Raw genomic sequence first — 18,232 nt, 5'->3', positions numbered from 1 at the left:
ACTGATTGCTTCAGGGCTGTACTGTCCTCGGGGTTTCTGTGCATTGGGGAAAGCAAACAGCTGCAGGAGGCACCTACACTGAACACTCTCCCAATATTTTCCACAGGAGTTGATCCTGGAAGATATCTCGCTGCTGCGGGTCACCTGGAAAAAGCGGGAGGGTCTTCTACAGCAATACGGATTCTGCCCTGGCCCCTATGCAGCTTGCCTATGTGCAACAATGGTCCCCCCACCCCTCGCTATTCCACATCTAGGCATGCATGCAGAACCCTCCCTCCTTTCCCAAAAAATTTCCATCCTGAAAATAAAAGCCGCTTACCAGGAACCCGCTCCTCTGTTTATCTTCCACCAAGTACCGGCTGCTGCGACTGGCTACTTTCCTTCTGGCTTGAGAAGAGTTCCTGGTTGCATGCCTCCAAGGACTCTGGGGTGTCTCCCCCCATGTCTCCCCCAACCCCAGTACCCTCATTCTCGGTTTCCCCCTCCCCCCCACTCCTTCTCCCCTGCTCTGAAGTGTCCATCATGGTCCTCGGATTGGCGGTGGGGTTACCCCCAAGTATCGCGTCCAGCTCTTTGTAAAAACGGCAGGTCGTGGGAGCAGTGCCGGAGCAGTGATTTCCCTCGCGGGCTTTGCAATAGGCACTCCTCAGCTCCTTCACTTTAACCCTGCACTGCAGCATGTCCCAGTCATGGCCCCTTTCCAGCATGGCCCTTTATACCTGCCCAAAGGTATCGTAATTCCTATGGCTGGAGAGCAGCAGGGACTGCACAGCTTCCTCCCCTCATACACTGATGAGGTCCAACAACTCGCCATTGCTCCATGCTGGGGCTCGTTTGGCACATGGAGGCATGGTCACCTGGAAAGATTCACTGATTGCACTCCACACCTGGCTGAGCAAACAGGAAGGGGATTTTTAAAATTCCCAAGGCATTTAAAAGGCAGGTCACCTGAGGCCAGGGCAGTAGAGTTCGAACTGATGAGCAGAGTGGCTGAACAGGCATTCTGGGATACCTTCGAATACCTCTGGAGGCCAATAACAGCGCTTTTGGTGGCCACACTGGCAGAGCAGCGCTGCATCACCAGTGCTGCAGTCGTTATTCCCCAGGCCGAGGTGGAGTACAGCCAGCGCAGTAGCCAGGGAGATACAGCGCTGTATGTGCCTTGCAAGTGTGGACGGTGAGTGAGTTGCAGTGCTGTAAAGCCACCACCAGCGCTGCAACTCTCCAGTGTAGCCAAGCCCTGAGACTCTGGGCTGTACTTGTTCCAGGACTGCTTGTCTGTTGCTAACACACTGAAGTGCCTCAGGCTTCGGATTCATTGTTTGCTTGCCCATTAAAGTTCTTAACTCACACTCCCTTTTGGCAGAAAATCCTGTTATTCCTGCTTTATGCTGGCCTAGGCCCTTCTCCAGCCTCTGTTCCTATTAATCTATGGCAGTGACAGGAGCAAACTGAAGCAGCTGGCTGTAGACTCTGCTATCAGACTGTGAAACAGCTGCTGTGCAGAGGGACCATGCTGAAAAACTTCTATATTTTGGCCACTTCAGACATGGGGTAGGGAAAAGGAAGAGCTTCCATTTACAGATATTTAATTGCTGAAAAACAGGGCTGTGTGCAACAGCTTTATTGACTGCCACACAGAAATAGCACTTTTCAGGTATTTTTTGGCACTTAGTAGTGCCATTATCAGTCTTTGCACCCCAGCATCCAATGGGCCCATGTTGCAACTGTTAGTTTTTATATAATCAGTAGTATATCTAAAGGTGCAAGTGTCTTATTAACTCTGTTTTTTCCTAGAGCTCCAGGAAGAAATCACAGCCAGTGTGGAACAGGCTGTCCAGCACCATCTGTGATTTGTGGGGGGGCTTGTCATAAATATAAAGGGAAGGGTAACAACCTTTATGTATGCAAGAATATAAAATCCCTCTTGGACAGAGGTACAGAATCACTTACCTGGGTTAATCAGTTCAATTAATCTAGTTGGCACCTGACCAGAAGGAGCAATGGGGAAAGAAGATACTTTCAAAGCTGGAGGGGGAAGGCTTTGTTTGTTTTCTTGCATGTGTGTTCGCTCCTGAGACAAAGAGAGAGACCAAGCAGGTAATCCAGCTCCTACTGAAATGACACATCTAAAATTACAGAAATTGTAAGTAATAGCAAGGAAATGCGTTAGATTATCTTTTGTTTTAGCTTGTGAATTTTCCCTATGCCAAGAAGGAGGTTTATTCTTGTTTTGTAACTTTGAAGCTGAGCCTAGAGGGGACTCCTCTGTGTTTTAAATCTTTTTATTACCCTGTAAAATTACTTTCCATCCCGATTTTACAGAGGTGCTTCTTTTACTTTTTTTTTTATGTATATATAATAAAGTTCTTCTTTTAAGAACCTGATGGAATTTGTGCCTTGGGGAAGTTTTTAACCTAAGCTGGTGGAATATAAATTATGGGGGTCTTTCATGTGGGTGCCCACATCTGTACCCCAGAGTTCAGAATGGGGAGGGAACCCTGACAGCAACTGTGGGCTGGTCTACACTACACAGTTATGTCGACACGAGGCAGCTTATGTCGACCTAATTATGTCAGTGTCTACACTACAGCTACAACCTTCCTGCCGCCAGTGTAAGTTCCCTACTACACCAACTTAATAACACCACCTCCACGAGACGTATAAGGCTTATGTCTGTGTAGTTAGGGTGATGCAGTGTCTGTGTAGATACTGCATCGTTTACATCAGCTGTTGGCGGTCTTGTCAATTTCACAGCAATTGACAAGGCTGCCCCACTCTTGTTGGCGAGCAGGCAGGGGAAGAGGGGAGGAGTAAGAAGCCTTGGGTGGCTTTCCCCACTTCGAGTGGGAATAGGGGCAGCCCTCCAGGAGTCCAGGAGCCTGTGGGACAGCCTAGCTCCTGGCAGAAAGCTTCCAGCGAAGCTGAGAGATCAGGATTTCAGCTCCCCACACTGCCCCTCTTAGGTTGGTGGAAGCACTCCTGGTGAGGATGCTCACCACCAACCCAAGGAGGGTAGTGTGGACATGCAGTAATTACGGCAGTGGCTGCAAGTCAAGCTAATATAGGTTGATTTATGTTTCTAGTGGAGACATGCCCTCAGTGTGCAACTGATTTCCGAATTTTTTGTTTAAATTATTATATGTTAGTTGGTTATTTTTGGCAGGCATTTATTGATAGTATTTGGCATCAACTTCAAAAGAGAAGCCAAATTCTGCTCTCAGTTACAACACTGTGACATCTGGAATAAATATTTATACAGGTGTAACCAAGAACAGAATTTGGTCCTTGTATCTTTGTGACTTACATATTATATCTGTATGTAGGTATAAGAGATGAGACTGAACAATAGTCTGAGATCCAACTCCCATCTCAAGCTTTGGGAAAGTTTGAATTCTGATCTGATTTCAGGTCTGAACTTTGTGGCTTGGGCCCCTCTCTAACACATATAATAGTACAGGCAGCTTAATCTTCAGCAAACCAGTCACTTCAGAAGCCCATTGTATAATATATTTAAATATCACTCACAAAAGCAGCACAAAATAGTCTGTACCGCTATCAGCTAAAATATTTTACCTTAAGTACCTTCAGATTCTTCATCATGTCAAGCTACATTAATCACTTCACAATCCTTCTAGCGATTTCTAAAGTAAAAGAAATAACAAAGTAATTGAGCAGAGCCTGGGAACTAGGTTTTCACTTGAATGAATTAATGGACAGTGAGGTACTCCAAGTGACTGCACAGCTTACTCCACTTGTTCCATTGTGAGGTGTACCCATGCTGCCTGCATGTCAAAAGGTATATTTGTATGCAGAAGTCTACATTGTCTAATTTTGGAGTGGGTACCAACACAAACAAATATTTCAATTATGCCTATAGAAAAACAATAAAACTGTATGCCAATGTCTATCCAATTGGCATGAAAGCCTGAGCTTAGCTTTGTTGCATTCAGCTAACATTAAAAAGCCATATATCAAGCCACTTTCCTGTTTATCATCTTAAAAATGGGAAATCACTAACTGAACAAAGTCAGTCACCAAGGCCGCCAAGCTAAGTTTGCTGTGACATTGATGAATATTCAAGCCAATGTCTTTCAAACATTATTGTGAATCACCTTTCCCTCCTTCCTTCCCCTGCTTCACTCATCTTGCTGGCTCAGAATTTTCACCTTTGTCTCAGACCTCAGCTGCCTTTGGTTTATTGCATATGATTTCTATTGTCTTTGTCTCTTTTATCCGCTTCACTGTGTCTCATTTTCCTAACGTACCTGGCACCCACTTTTCCATAACATTGTTCCTTTGTTTCAGGAAAACATAATTTCAGGAGGCAGCAGAAATACAGTTCCAAAGGACATAAGGTGACATCCTCTCTCACCTGATCTTTATTCATATCTGGTTTTAATTGCATTTTTTTCCATTTCTCAAGCACTCTGCAACTCCCTTCCTCCCTGACAGGAAGGCGCATTTTATTTCTCATAAAAATGCTTTCCTACTGATCTTCTATTCTTCAGAAGTTTCAGAGGCCCTTCTGTTACCTGTTGGTTTTCTCATGTGGGTTGACCTTTTGGCCTTACTGTAGTTTATTACTGTTTTGACATTTTTCCTCTTTCCTAAGTTAGGCAGGACTTTCCCCCTGCTGTCATTTCTAATCTCTGCTGTCATTGTCTTCAGCATGAATCTTCCCAATTTATGTTTTTAACTGTGTGACTGATAGCTTTCAATGTCTGACCTTCTATGGCTTTCTTGAAATGAACATTTCCAATCTAAGGTTAAATTTTGTGCTTGGCTCAAACATAAACTTACCTGCCCAATTTAAATAGTTTTATTTCTTTTCAATGCCATCTATGTTCATTTCTACCAGGTCAAGGAAAGGACACTATCAAAATTATTGGCAGGTACCTTCTTATCTCCCTGATGGATTAAAAAAAACCCTCAGATCACTGAAATAACACAAAAATCACAGTTACTTGTGTAAATGGCATGTGATTTTCTGTGTATACTGTATTTTACTCCAGAAGGCATAGTTCCTATTGTACGTTCCATTTAGAAATCAAACACAATGGCCCTGCAGCTGTATGGTGCATTCTGGTGAAGTTTAAGGCAGCACAAACTTTCCCATGAATCTGTAGATTAGGGGTAGGCAACCTATGGCACACGTGCCAAAGGCGACTCGTGAGCTGATTTTCAATGGCACTCATACTGCCCAGGTCCTGACCACTGGTCCAGGGGGCTCTGAATTTTAAATTAATTTTAAATGAAGCTTCTTAAACATTTTAAAAACCTTATTTACTTTACATGCAACAACAGTTTAGTTATATATTATAGACTTATAGAAAGAGACCTTCTAAAAACATTAAAATGTATTACTGGCACGCAAAACCTTAAATTAGAGTGAATAAATGAAGACTTGGCACACCACTTCTGAAAGATTCTGACCCCTGCTGTAAATTAATGGGGCAGAGAACAACTGGTATCTTCTTTTTTTACCCACAAAAGACAGCTTACATGTTCAGATTGTGCTGCAGTCCAAAACCAAAGTTCAACTATCCACAGGAGTCACAAAAACCATATCTCAGAAACTGCCCAACTCTAATGGAACACTCCTACTGAATTTAATACAAAATGGTCAGTTTCTACAGGTTTTTTTTGAACCATCCTATTGCAGAGATATCTAGAATTCATTACAATGGTTCAAAAAAGGATATAGAAAGGGTATAATTCTTTACAGGTTTTAGAGTCATTTCTGTAGAACCCCATTACATTTTTATAGAATCCTCTGGGTTTCATGACAATTAAGTTACACAGCACTTTTTCATAAGAAAGCTACTTTCTGATAGCTGGTTGGGTGGCTTTCTGGAGATGTTCAGGGGATACCTAAGTAGCTTGTGAAGGAGAAGCTGGGGAAAGTTGGGTTTGTGAGATTGTCCAGAGGCAAGTGGCCAATAGAGGAGGATAACTGTAGAGGTGCTTTGTAGGAGGTAAGGAACGATGGCAGCTGAGGGTTGAGGGAAGCTGAGTTTATGGGGCGAAAGCTGGACAGATAGCCTAGGGCCAGTACTGGGTCCACTCACCTTCTATCTCCACCTCTGCTCTGCCTACTCCTCCCGCTGTTCTTTCTTCTCTCCAAATCCAGCAGAGTGAGCCGCTAGTACCACAGCAGGTACCACAGCCAGCAGCCTCTGGTGTCCATGAGCCCTAATTGCAGGTCATTCCCATGGCCCAGATGAATACCCGACATCTCAGGTGGGCTGCAGGAACACATGAGTGTCAGGTAAGACATTTGTCAGGTCTGCACGTGACTACCTGTGTGGCAGCCCAGAAGTTATTGCCTGTACTCCTACAAAGCTAAAGGGAAGAACATTAAGCATATAAAATAAAGAATAGGAGTGTGTTCTAGATATGAGAGATGACATACTTAAGCAACTGGCATGGAAAAGCTTGCCAATATGATGGCAAATGTGACCATAAAACCAAACCTGAAGATGAAAGATTAGTCATCAGTGAAAACAAGTTTCTCTCCTTCTCCAAAGAACTGAAAAAAGGTCAGAAGTTGCTCTACCTTTCCTTTGATGGAATTAGAAACTTGATATTATTTCATGTTATTCTTATTACCATCCCATTATTCCAATACAAAAGACAGGTCCTAATGAGATAAGGATACTATGATTCTACACATATATATACATATTTTTAAAAGTGGTACCACATTGTGAACAAACATACAGTGTAATTCTAATTATTGTCCTAGATAACTATCAAACCAAAAAAATCCTACAATCACACTGGAGAAAACAGCTAAATTAAATTGAACTTTTGGTTCTAACCATCACTGCTAAACTGTGTTATAGTGTTACTGGATTCACTAATCTATTGTTTGACTTCCAACAGATGACAAAAATTAAAGTGTCTTGAAGTTTGGCTCTTAATATAAGCTGAATGCAACAAATTCCATATGAGCATAGGTATGAATTCTGGTGTGGTCTGCACAGCTAAGTGATTGAAGAAATACTGCAATAGGTTAAAACATTCAATTACTCAGACATCTGCATTTACAGAAGCAGTAAATGAAATAAGCAACTTGACACCCATTTAGTCAGAGCATTGGCTATGATAAGGGAGATAGGGAGAACAAAGGAAGCTAAATCTAGAGTGTCAATGAAGGTTTTATGATCTATTGTCTGTTTCTTTTTCTACGGCCTTGACACGGGGGTAACTATTATTATCTAAGAACAGAGGGAGGACAGAAACATCGGATTCCTGGATGGAGAAGATGGCAGGATTTGTCATGTTAACTAATTCCTTCTAACTGCTGATGCTTTGCACAAAAAGAAGCCAGCTATTGTGGCTTGAACACATTCATCACATGGCCCACAAGGGTTTGCTGAAGTGAAAATAGCTGAATATGATTCAGAGATTAACAAAACATAAGCTACAAATTACAGCAACTGTCTTTGAGAGGACTGACTCAGTAAAGTGTTGAACAACATCCATGCGGTAGCTTTGAATCACCAACTGCTTATTTTGCTAATAAGGCTATCTTTGATAGGGACAAAATAGTGTTCTGAATGACATATTAACTATGCCTTACGTGGCAGAGCTCCGGCTTTGCCTCAGGGAGTCCTGTGCTTCTAGGTGGTTAGGGCTTGCCTCAGAGGTTTGCTGTGACCTCAATGTAGCCTCTCTCCCCTCCTAGAGGCAAGGGTTACAGCTTACCGATCCACCTTCATCATCGGCCAGTCAATGGGTTTGGTGTAAGAACCCCAGGGGTGAAAGTAAAATGGAGCACTTACTGGTACGGGGCCAGCTCTCCCCCTACCCCAGAAGGGGTGGGGCCTCAGGCAGAAGGGGCAGGGCTGGGGTCACCGTCCCCCAACCAGCCCATCAGCGCTGTCTGGCCTGTGCCAGCTGGGGCTCCAGTGGCGATTTAAACAGCCCAGGGTTCCGGCCACCGCTGCCGTGGCTTTAACGTCACTGCCCCTTTTGTGCTCCCCATCAGCGGCCCTGCCAGGTCATCGCTGCCCCTTTTGTTTCCCCTGCCCCATTGGTGTCCCTGCGCTTTAAAGTCAGCGGTAGGGGCTGGTACTGGTGACTACTTTTTACTAGTACACCATACCAATCTGTACCCTCTTACTTTCACCCTGAAGAACCCTCTTTAGTTCCTGTCTTCCTACTCAGGGAGTGTTTCTGTAAAGGTGTGGGGAGGATTGGGGGGAACCTGGGCCCACCCTCTTCTCCAGGTTCCAGCTCAGGGACCCTAATGGCACCAGCAACAGGTACCTGTTTCCTATCCTACCAGAGCTATAGCCCTGCCCTTCCCCAAACAGCCCCTCCTAGCACCCTCCTTAGTACCTGACCACACTTATTCTTCCGGGTCTTTTACCGCACACCTTCTTTCTCCCAGTCTTCCCACAACACACCCTCTTACTCCCAGCTTCTCGGAAGGAGCTTCCTTTTAAACTAGTCCCAGACGGTTATAAATGGGCTTCAGGTGATCCAATTAGCCTCTCTTCCTTGATTGCTTCTAATCAGTTCTTAACTGGTTCCTGGTGTTTTATGGAGTCTGCCTGACTTCATTGCTTCTAGCACCTTTCTAACTGCTCTGGCCCCTGGCCTCGTCACTCAGGAAACAGAAAACTATTCATCCAGTGGCCAATGTGTTTTCCTTCTACCAGACTTCAGCACCCAACCGGTCTGGGTCTGTCACACTTACTTATTATCATCTTATTAACTAGTCCTAAGCAACCATCTTATCTGGATCCATTTTATCAGGTCTTAAATAAGGCTCAAGCTTAGGCTTTTTGTACCCTATGTACCTTTTACCGAGAGCTCTCAACTATAAAGATAGATTTTAAGTGATTAGAAGTCAAAGCACAAGAAGTCAGATTTGGTCAAATTAAATAAAAACAAAATGTATTCTCAGCTGATCTTAACACTTTCAGTGCCTTTACAAACTTAGATGCTTCTCACCACCGGCTGGCTGGGTGCTCTTCAGCTGGGCTCTCCCCTTTGATCAGCGCTTCAGTCACTTGGTGTGGTGGTGTCTGTAAATGTAGACAGAAGAGAGAGAAAGAGCATAGCAAATGTGTCTCCCTTTTATCATGTCCTTTCTTCTCCCTTGGCTTTACTCCCCTTCCTTCAGAGTCAGGTGAGCATTACCTCATTGCAGTCCCAAACAGACCAAAGGAAGTGGGGGTGACTCACTCGAGAGTCCAACAAATCCTTTGTTGTTGCCTGGGCCAGTGTCCTTTGATCTTGTGAGGCTGGGCAGGGTTTGTCCCATACATGTCCTGATGAGGTGTGAACTGCCCCTCTGCTCTTACAGAGTTTTTTCCTGTGCTTGCTTTAAGCCATGAGAAAACATTTACAGCCTCATAACTATAATTATAACCTATAACATTACTGTAACAACAATTACTATAACAACAATGCTTAGTGCATCATGAGCCTTCCGAAGACACCCAGCATGACAAACTTTGCATTGGATATCACACAATCATTTTTTAAGGATGACATGGGGGCGTAGGGTGTTCCCGTGAGGTACAGAACATCACAGACTGTTTAGAGAGGAGGGGAAAAAGGAAGGACATGACAAATTCATACAAAATAATGAATGGTATAGAGAAGGAAGATAGCATGAATAGGCATGCCCATTTTCATAATGCAAGTTCAAGGGAACATTCAAAGAAACTGAAAGGCAACAATAGATAAAAGGATATACTTTTATACATGATGCACAGTTAGCTTGTGGAACTCAGAGCCGCAAGATATGGGAGGGTAAGAGCTTAGTAGGTTTCAAATAATCAATTGAAATTTATACCCAGTAACTCCTCACTTTAAGTCATTTCAGTTAACATTGTTTCATTGTTACATTGCTGATCAATTACGGAACATGCTCATTTAAAGTTGTGCAATGCTCCTCTTACGTTGTTTGGCTGCCTGCTTTCTCCACAGCTGGCAGACTCCTTGCACCCCCCACAGCACCTCCTGCCCACCAGCAGACGCCGCAAATCAGCACCTTCCCCTTTCTCCCTTCCTCCCCCTCCTGCCCATGGCAATCAGGTGGCTTGCGGCGTTTCGGGAACAGGAGTGAGGGGGGGAAGCGAGGACTGGGTACGCAGGCTCCTCCTCCCTCCCCTGCCTCCCGAATGCCGCAAGCCAGCTGATTGCCCTGGACAGGAGGCAGTGGGGGAGGGAAGGGAAGCCTGCGTGCCCAGTCTTCACTCCTCCCTGCTCCCTCCTGCCCCCAAAACACCGAAAGGCAGCTGATTGCCCCAGTCAGGATGAAGTGGGGAGGAGCAAGGGCTCAGCTTGCAGGCTCCTCCTCCCTTCCCTGCCTCCTGCTGGCGGCAATCACCTGGCTTGTGGCGTTTAAAAGGAAGGGGAGGGATGGGGGAGAAGCGAGGACACAGACTGGGAAGTAAACGGGGGAGAAGGTGAGAGGATCTAACCCCCCTATTTACATTAATTCTTATGGGGAAATTGGATTCGCTTAACGTCATTTCACTTAAAGTCGCATTTTTCAGGAACATAACTACAATGTTAAGTGAAGAGTTACTGTAGTTAATAAGAACATCTAGAATGATAAAATAAGGTTAAATAAAACAAGAGTTTTGGAAGAAATGTAAGTCCCCATGCAACAGGGCATATGCCAATCTCCAGCTGATGGGGAAGAAACTCCCTATGGCCAAGCTATTCCATTGCTGCTTATTGGAAGGTTTCTTGTACCTTCAAACTTCTGGTACTGGCTATTGTCAAGGAATCAAGCTACTGGACTAAATGCACACTGCTTTGAGCATGTACAGTGATTGCTATATTCCTATGTTCCTAAAATGTGCACATTTCCTACATCCAATTAAACCAAAGCTCCTCAACCTTTGATTCTGTCATTCCTCTCCTCCTGCAAGGCACAAAGAAAATAGCCATGCTTCCCATGATTGTAAATTCCAATATTAAATATCTGTGTTAATAAATAAGTAGATATCTTTACAGCAATTTGTAACAGTGAGGATAAGTAACCATTGGTACAAACTACCAAAAGAAGTGGTAGATTTTCTCTCTCTTGATATCTTCAGATTAAGACTGGATGCCTTTTTGGAAGTTATGCTTTAGTCAAGCACAAATTATTAGACTCATGAAAAGAGTAACTGGGTGATATTTAAAGGTCTGTGAGATACAGAAGAACAGATTAGATGATATAATGGCCTTGTGGCCTCAAACTCTAGGAATCTATAGTTGTGGGGTTTTAGGAACATGCTAAAACGGGAACCAAAAAGGACATTCACCTAAAATATAAGGGAGAGCCACCAGCTCTCCCCCACCCCCTCTGTGAACTCTTTTATTGGGAAAGTAGGCACATAAGGACATGCTTTTTCTCAATAGTAGACTGTGATTGGGGAAATATGTGGCCTTGCTTACTCTTGGGTCTGGGATCGCATAGGGGGGTACTGTGTCCATGCAACTAGAAAGAGAGATAGTGCATGGTTCAGTGGCCTTGGGATACACCCACGTCAGTAAGGATGAGCTGGCTTACTGCAGATGGTGGGATTCATTTACTGTCATTCTCCTGTGTCCCTGGGGACTTGCAGACATTTCCCTTGTCTACAATCCCTTTACAAGTAATAGGATAGATATGATGACCCTGAGAATCTCATTCACTATCCTGGCCAGGAATCTGTGGGATAAATTTGGTCCCAGGAAGTGCTCAATGGATCAAAGATCTTACTCAAGTCCACAGCACAGCAAAAGTTGCAGATAAGCAGCAAAAGGGAAAATATGTGGCAACTTCATGAGGTTGTGGTAACCTTGGGCCAGATCCTTATCTGTTGTGAATAGGTGTATTTTCTTTGAAGTCCCTGGAACTATGCTGATTTACATCAGTTGAATATTTGACCCGTGGTTGCTGGCTGTTTTTTTATTTGCTTGAGTCCTGCAGTGGCTCTTTAAGCAGAAAGTAATGCAGATCTGGCAGGGGCAAGCTGGAGTTAATACAGAATGGCAGTTGTGAGGTTGCTGATGATTCTGTGTGAACTGCAAACATCTGAGTGTTGAGTGTCACTTTCACACCTAGCAGCTGCCCTTGCCTGTTCCCTGTAGTCATCCAGTTCTGTCAGCATGATAAGGTCCCGAAACTGCATTTGTGCTGTTGCTACTTTTTGTCTTTGGTAATTTGTGTGAGGGCTTTTTATATTGACATATCAAAAATGCTTGCAAACTTCACTTAGTGGATTGAAATACATTAATCTACAGGCAAACTAGATCCATACAACGGGCAAAAACTCTCATCTTTGCAACTTTCAGGCCCGGGCCTCATTCTCCCGTATGCAGTAATAACCTGCACTGGAGATCTAAACTTGGAGAGTTGAAATTTGTGGAGTTCTATGGGAGTTCTCCCGTGGGGCAGTGGGGAAAGGAGTTTTCTTCCTTCACGGTGTAGTAACTAGGCTATGTCTACACAGCGCAGTTTACAATGGTGTGGCTGTGCCGCTGCAGCTGCACCATTGTAAGTGCACTGGGTGGCTGCTCTTTGTCTCTGGGAGAGAGCTCTCTCTTGGCAACAAAATAAAACCACCTCCAATGAGGGGCAGTAGCTTCACTGTCAGGAGTGCAGCTCCCACCGATGAAGCACTGTCCACACTGGCGCTTTTCATTGTTCAAACTTTTTTTGTTCAGGGGGGTGTTTTTTCACACCCCTGAGCAACAAACGTTTTAGTGATGAAAGTGCCAGTGTAGACATAGCCTTAATCAGTGTTAGCCCTGGAGTTTGGGAGGGAGGAGACTCTGATATCGTTTGACTGCTCCCCCAACCTATCCTGCCCCATTAGAATCTAGGTACCTGTGTTGAAGGGAAGGAAGGAGTAAGTCACAGAGGTAGCAACTCCCCCTTTCCATCATTATCTCAGCTGTATGTCTACACTGCACCTGAAGGTGTCATTGCAGCTCAGGTAGACATCCATTCCTAGCTTTAATCTAGCTAGCATGGGGACAGCAGTGAAGCCACGGCAGCACAGGTTTCAGTGCAGACTAGGAATGTAAGTACATGTCAAGGAAACCAGGCAGGCTCATACAACCCATGCTGAAGCCTGTGCCATAGCAGCTTCAGTGCTATTTTTAGCTGTGCCAGTTAGATTAAAGCTAGTGGGGGTATGTCTACATGAACTGCAATCACACCTCTGATTGCAATGTAGACATATCCTGTGATTCACTGTGCATAAAGAAGCAAGATGGCCTTTATAGGGAGCAAGATGGCCTTAATTATTTCTGTCTTCAAAGCTTGGTTGAGCCTGAAAGCTAATAAGTGATTAACAGTGGGCAGTTACTAATCTCTCTTGCTCCCTATCTTTTTCATTAGTTCACTGTTTCCTGGCCACTCTATTCATTATTATTATTTAAAAGCTTGTGGGAGTTTGGCTGAGTAAGGAGTGAGTAAAATCTGAGTTGGGGGGGAGGCGGGCTCAGGATTTAGAATATTTCCATTTCATAATAGTACCTACCACTCTTATACTGCATTTCAAAGAAGAGACAAGGTTACCAAACCACATCTCTCTGGAAGTAACAGCACCTTATATAGAAGAGTTTATATCTGGGTTTTTTTTGTCTTTTCTCTCCTCACAGGCTGATGGCCTATGATTAGGGCCCTACCAAATTCATAGCCATGAAAAACGCTTCATGGACTAAGAAATCTGATCTTTTGTGTGTTTTACCTTATACTGTACAGATTTTATGGGGGATACCAGCGTTTCTCAAACTGGGAAACCCAAAAGGGAGTTGCAGGGGGAGGGGGTCACAAGATTGGGGGGGGGGGTCACAGTATTGCCACCCTTACTTCTGTGCTCCATTCAGACCTGGGTGGCCGGAGAGCAGTGGCTGCTGAATGAGGAACCAGCTGTGCAGGTAGCAGGGCAGAAGTAAGGGTGGCAATACCATACCATGCCATCGTTACTTCTACGCTGCTGCTGGTGGCAGCTCTGCCTTCAGAGCTGGGCTCCCAGCCAGCAACACCTGTTCTGCAGCTTCCCAGCTCTGAAGTGCAGAAGTAAGGGTAGAAGTACTGCACAACTCTCCCCCGCATACACAATAATGTTGCAACCCCCCACAACTCCTTTTTGGCGCAGAATCCCTATAATTACAATACCATGAAATTTCACATTTAAATAGCTGAAATCATGAAATTCACAATTTTTAAAATCCTGTGACCATGAAATTGACCGAAATGGACTGTGAATTTGGTAGGGCCCTAGCTATGATCATTTCTTACACATACCCATAGCTGACTTTTACTCTTGACTCACAGTTCACTTGAGGCTTTAGGTCTTAGTGACTGACTCCCTGTAAATTCCAAGTGAAAGAGCTTGCTTGGCAAGGTCTGTTCATCATGGCACATAATAGAAAAATACAGCTTTCAATGTAGGCTACTTAAAATTCTCAGGAATTCAGATCATGTTAAAATAACTGTATTGATTCACTAACTAAACTAAAAATCTTTATATCATCCAGTAAAATGCTCACAGCTTTCCACAGAGCAGTTCCAAGGTTGTGCATGAAGGGGAATGGCTTTGCTTCTAAGCACTTCTTCATTTTAAGAAATTCAAAGAACAGACACCACACTTTGTTCTTTAACTTTCTTAAACCTATACTACACTTCAGATCCTTTCATGAGCTTTCCTCTTTCAGTTCTAAAACACAAAAACTTCAGAGTTTATAAAAAAGATAGAGAAGCAGAAATGTCCTGGGACACAAGGTATCATTTAGAGATTTTATCACCCACCAGTCCTGCATGGTATTGAGTGTTCTCAACTCCACTTGTAGGTTTTGTGAATTGAGAGCACTCAGGCCCAGCTCCCAAGGGAGTTAGGTGCCTAAATACTGCACCAGATCTGGGCCTCAGCTGCTCTCATGGGTACCTAACACTTCACAGGAATGTTATTTGAACAGCAACTGCACAAATATTTATATGATTAACTTATTGAGAATCAGTATAAATTGATTAACCTATGTTATTCAGTACAAACAGTATTTGGAAGCTAGTGTTGGCTAGAATATCACTTTCCAGGTAATTATTCATTCTGCCATTCCGACTGATTTCCAAAAATCCATTAATATAAACTCACATACCATGAGGACGAGCATGGCATGAAAACTTAGATAAATCAGATAGAACACTCTGTTTTATTAGTTTAAATATGTAATTTTATAACAGGGGAAAGAGGAAAGGAAATATTAGACAAGATATTTACAAAATTATTTTTATTAATAAACTATCAAACCAGTTTGTTACTGAAAACATGCAAAATATTTTAAAGCTACCCAGGCAACTGGGTGAATTTCTCCCTAATGATTTAAATGGAGCTCAGGGCTTATGGTAAGTTTCACCCTATGTAAATAGATTCATATATTAACTCTTAGAAAATTTGTACTATAAGATAAGTTATCTAGGGTGGACTGAATAAAAGCCAATTTAGTAAATTTTTTTTTAAATATTGAAATACAGATGCTTACTCTGGAGGAGGTCCAGTGAATTTCAGATTCTGCCTCTTTATCCTCAGCATGATCTGATGAATATGCTTCTTCCACTGACGCTATATTGTTAATGTGTTCAAGGGCTCAATGCTGAAAGATGTTGAGCATTCTGTGGGACTGAAGCCAGTTAAGCACATGCTTAGCAATAGTGGTTAGGCTCATTGCTACAAGTAAGGATATGATGTGAAATCCTGGCCCCATTTAAATCAGTAGGAAATTTTGCCATAGACTTCAGTGGGGCCTAGATTTCACCCCTGGATTATATAATAGTATTTTTATGAGGTTTGTTACAGACCACTTTTCATGTCACCAATGTATATATGTCACTATGTGGGGAATCAGAAATTTGATAACAGAGGGCTCTTCAATCTAGCAGACAAAATTATAACAAAATCCAATGGCTAAAAGTTGAAGCTGGAGAGGTTTAGACTAGAACTAAGACAGAAAATGTTAACATTGAGGATAATTAATCTTGGAAAAATTTACTCAGGGTTATGGTGGATTCTTCATCACTGGAAATGTTTCAATCAAGACTGGATGTTTTTCTAGAAGATACGCTATAATTCAAACAGGAATTAATTCAAGGAAGTCCTGTGGCTTGCTTTATACAGGAGGTCAGACTAGACTATCACTAAAGCCCTTTCTGGCTTTATAATCTATGAATCAAACTGGATTGAACACCAGACCAGTTTCTCAAGTAACATTGAGTTTCTTCATTCCATGGACTGCATTACTAATTACACCGCTACCTCGATATAACGCCACCCAATATAACATGAATTTGGATATAATGCGGTAAAGCAGTGCTCCATGGGGGGCGGGGCTGTGCACTCCGTTGGATCAAATCAGGTTCAATATAACACAGTTTCACCTATAACGCGGTAAGATTTTTTGGCTCCCAAGGACAGCGTTATATCGAGCTAGAGGTGTATTATTTAACATTTATATTTCAGTAGTGCCTACAGGCCAACCAGATCAGGGCTCCATTGTGCTAGATACTGTACAAATAAACAATAAATAACAATCATTATCCCCAAAATTTTCATTTTTGTTATTTATTTAGAATCTACTTTTGGAGTTCTAACTGACTATAATTCCATTCTCAGTATCCGTAAATCTACGGTAGTGCATGATTAACATTTAGGAGGAGGGAGTGGTATTACATTTTTTAATTACTGAGCCATATTTTTCCATTTTTGTGCTGACCCTTTCCCCTAAAAAAGATGTAGCAGTTGGACATAATTAAAATAGCTTAGACCCAGAAGGCTGAATTATTTTTGTAATGCTCCAGTTATTTCAATGTGTTAATATGAGAGAGAACATTGAAAAACAAGAAGCATAACTGGATGGATGCTGACATAAAAATGTTTGAAGTTTATATTTAATAGCTTATACAGCAAGACTTTTATATCATGGCAATTTGGAAGTTAATTTATCTTCATTTCTTTTTAGAAGCAGCTAAATCAGTTACATCAAAACAAATATCATTGAAATCCAGCTGTCAAGCTGTTGCATCATATTAGAAGGCACAAACGTCAAGGAAGCAAACAGTTCATTTACCTGGATAGTACCAAACTAGCCAATGGAGACCTCAGAAAAGAACATCAAGGATAGGAAATGCATCCACAGCATTCACTAAACTCAAAAATGTATGGAAATCAAAGATATACAGCACCAAAATAAAACAGAATTTTCAACTCAAACATAATCTCAGTGCTAACGTATGGCTGCAAGAGCTGGAGATCTATTAAAATATTAGATAGAAAACTAGATGGCTTTGAAACTAAGTGCCTAGAAAGAATCTAAGCATTGAGACTGTATTACCAGTGAAGAGATCTGAGAACTTACCAGCCAGTAGTTTGTCTTCACTAGAATTAGAAGGAAGTGCTGCATGTATTTGAGGCATATACTCTGGACGCCAACACAGAGACTCCCACATGAAGCTGTCAACTGGAAACTAACTGGTGTGAGGAAACAAGAGTACCCAAGAAGAACCTTTTGCAAGGAGGGCAGAACAGTCAATCTCAACACCATAGAGCAGATGGAAGCGGCAGCTAACTACAGAGAGGGCTCGAAGAAACTGGTTTCTGCCCTATGCACCAATATTGGTGCAAGAAAGATATAGGTGCTGGAACTACAGGTGCTGGGGGTGCTTCCATTATAGTGGTTTCCATTATATACAGGGTTTACAGTTTAGTTCAATGGACCTCAGCACCCCCATTATACAAATTGTTCCAGCACCACTGAAGAAAGGAATAATGATAAAATAAAAATCAAATAATCATTAAGAAAGTTAATCATTCAATTACTTCCTTTTTCTGTGTAACTGAACACTCTTAATATACCAGCTTGAGCCAAACTCAGAAGAAAATCAAAATGTGTCTAAGTAAACCTAGTGGGAGTTTTAGGAGCATATCTTCTTTTGGCACATGGATTACACCAGTTTGGAATCTATCTACATTTACTTAGACTCCCTTACACTTGCTTCCTGCAGCCCTTCTCCCTTTTGAGCCCTCTCCCCTGAAGGCTCTGCAGGCACAGAATGCCCTCTGTTCAAAAAGTGCAGTGGTGAGAGAATGTTTTGCATTTTACATTTACCTACTGGTAATTATGTCACATTTCTCTGCTGCTATTTGGTTAAGATCTTCCAGTGCAAGGACTGGATTGCAACGTTTTGGTTAGTATTAAAACTCTCTGGCCCACTCCCATAGTTCTT

The sequence above is a fragment of the Gopherus flavomarginatus genome, chromosome 4, assembly GCF_025201925.1.
Source record: "Gopherus flavomarginatus isolate rGopFla2 chromosome 4, rGopFla2.mat.asm, whole genome shotgun sequence".
Classification (NCBI taxonomy): Eukaryota; Metazoa; Chordata; order Testudines; family Testudinidae; genus Gopherus; species Gopherus flavomarginatus.
The sequence above is the reverse complement of the archived record's forward strand: the minus strand, read 5'-3'. Positions refer to the sequence as shown.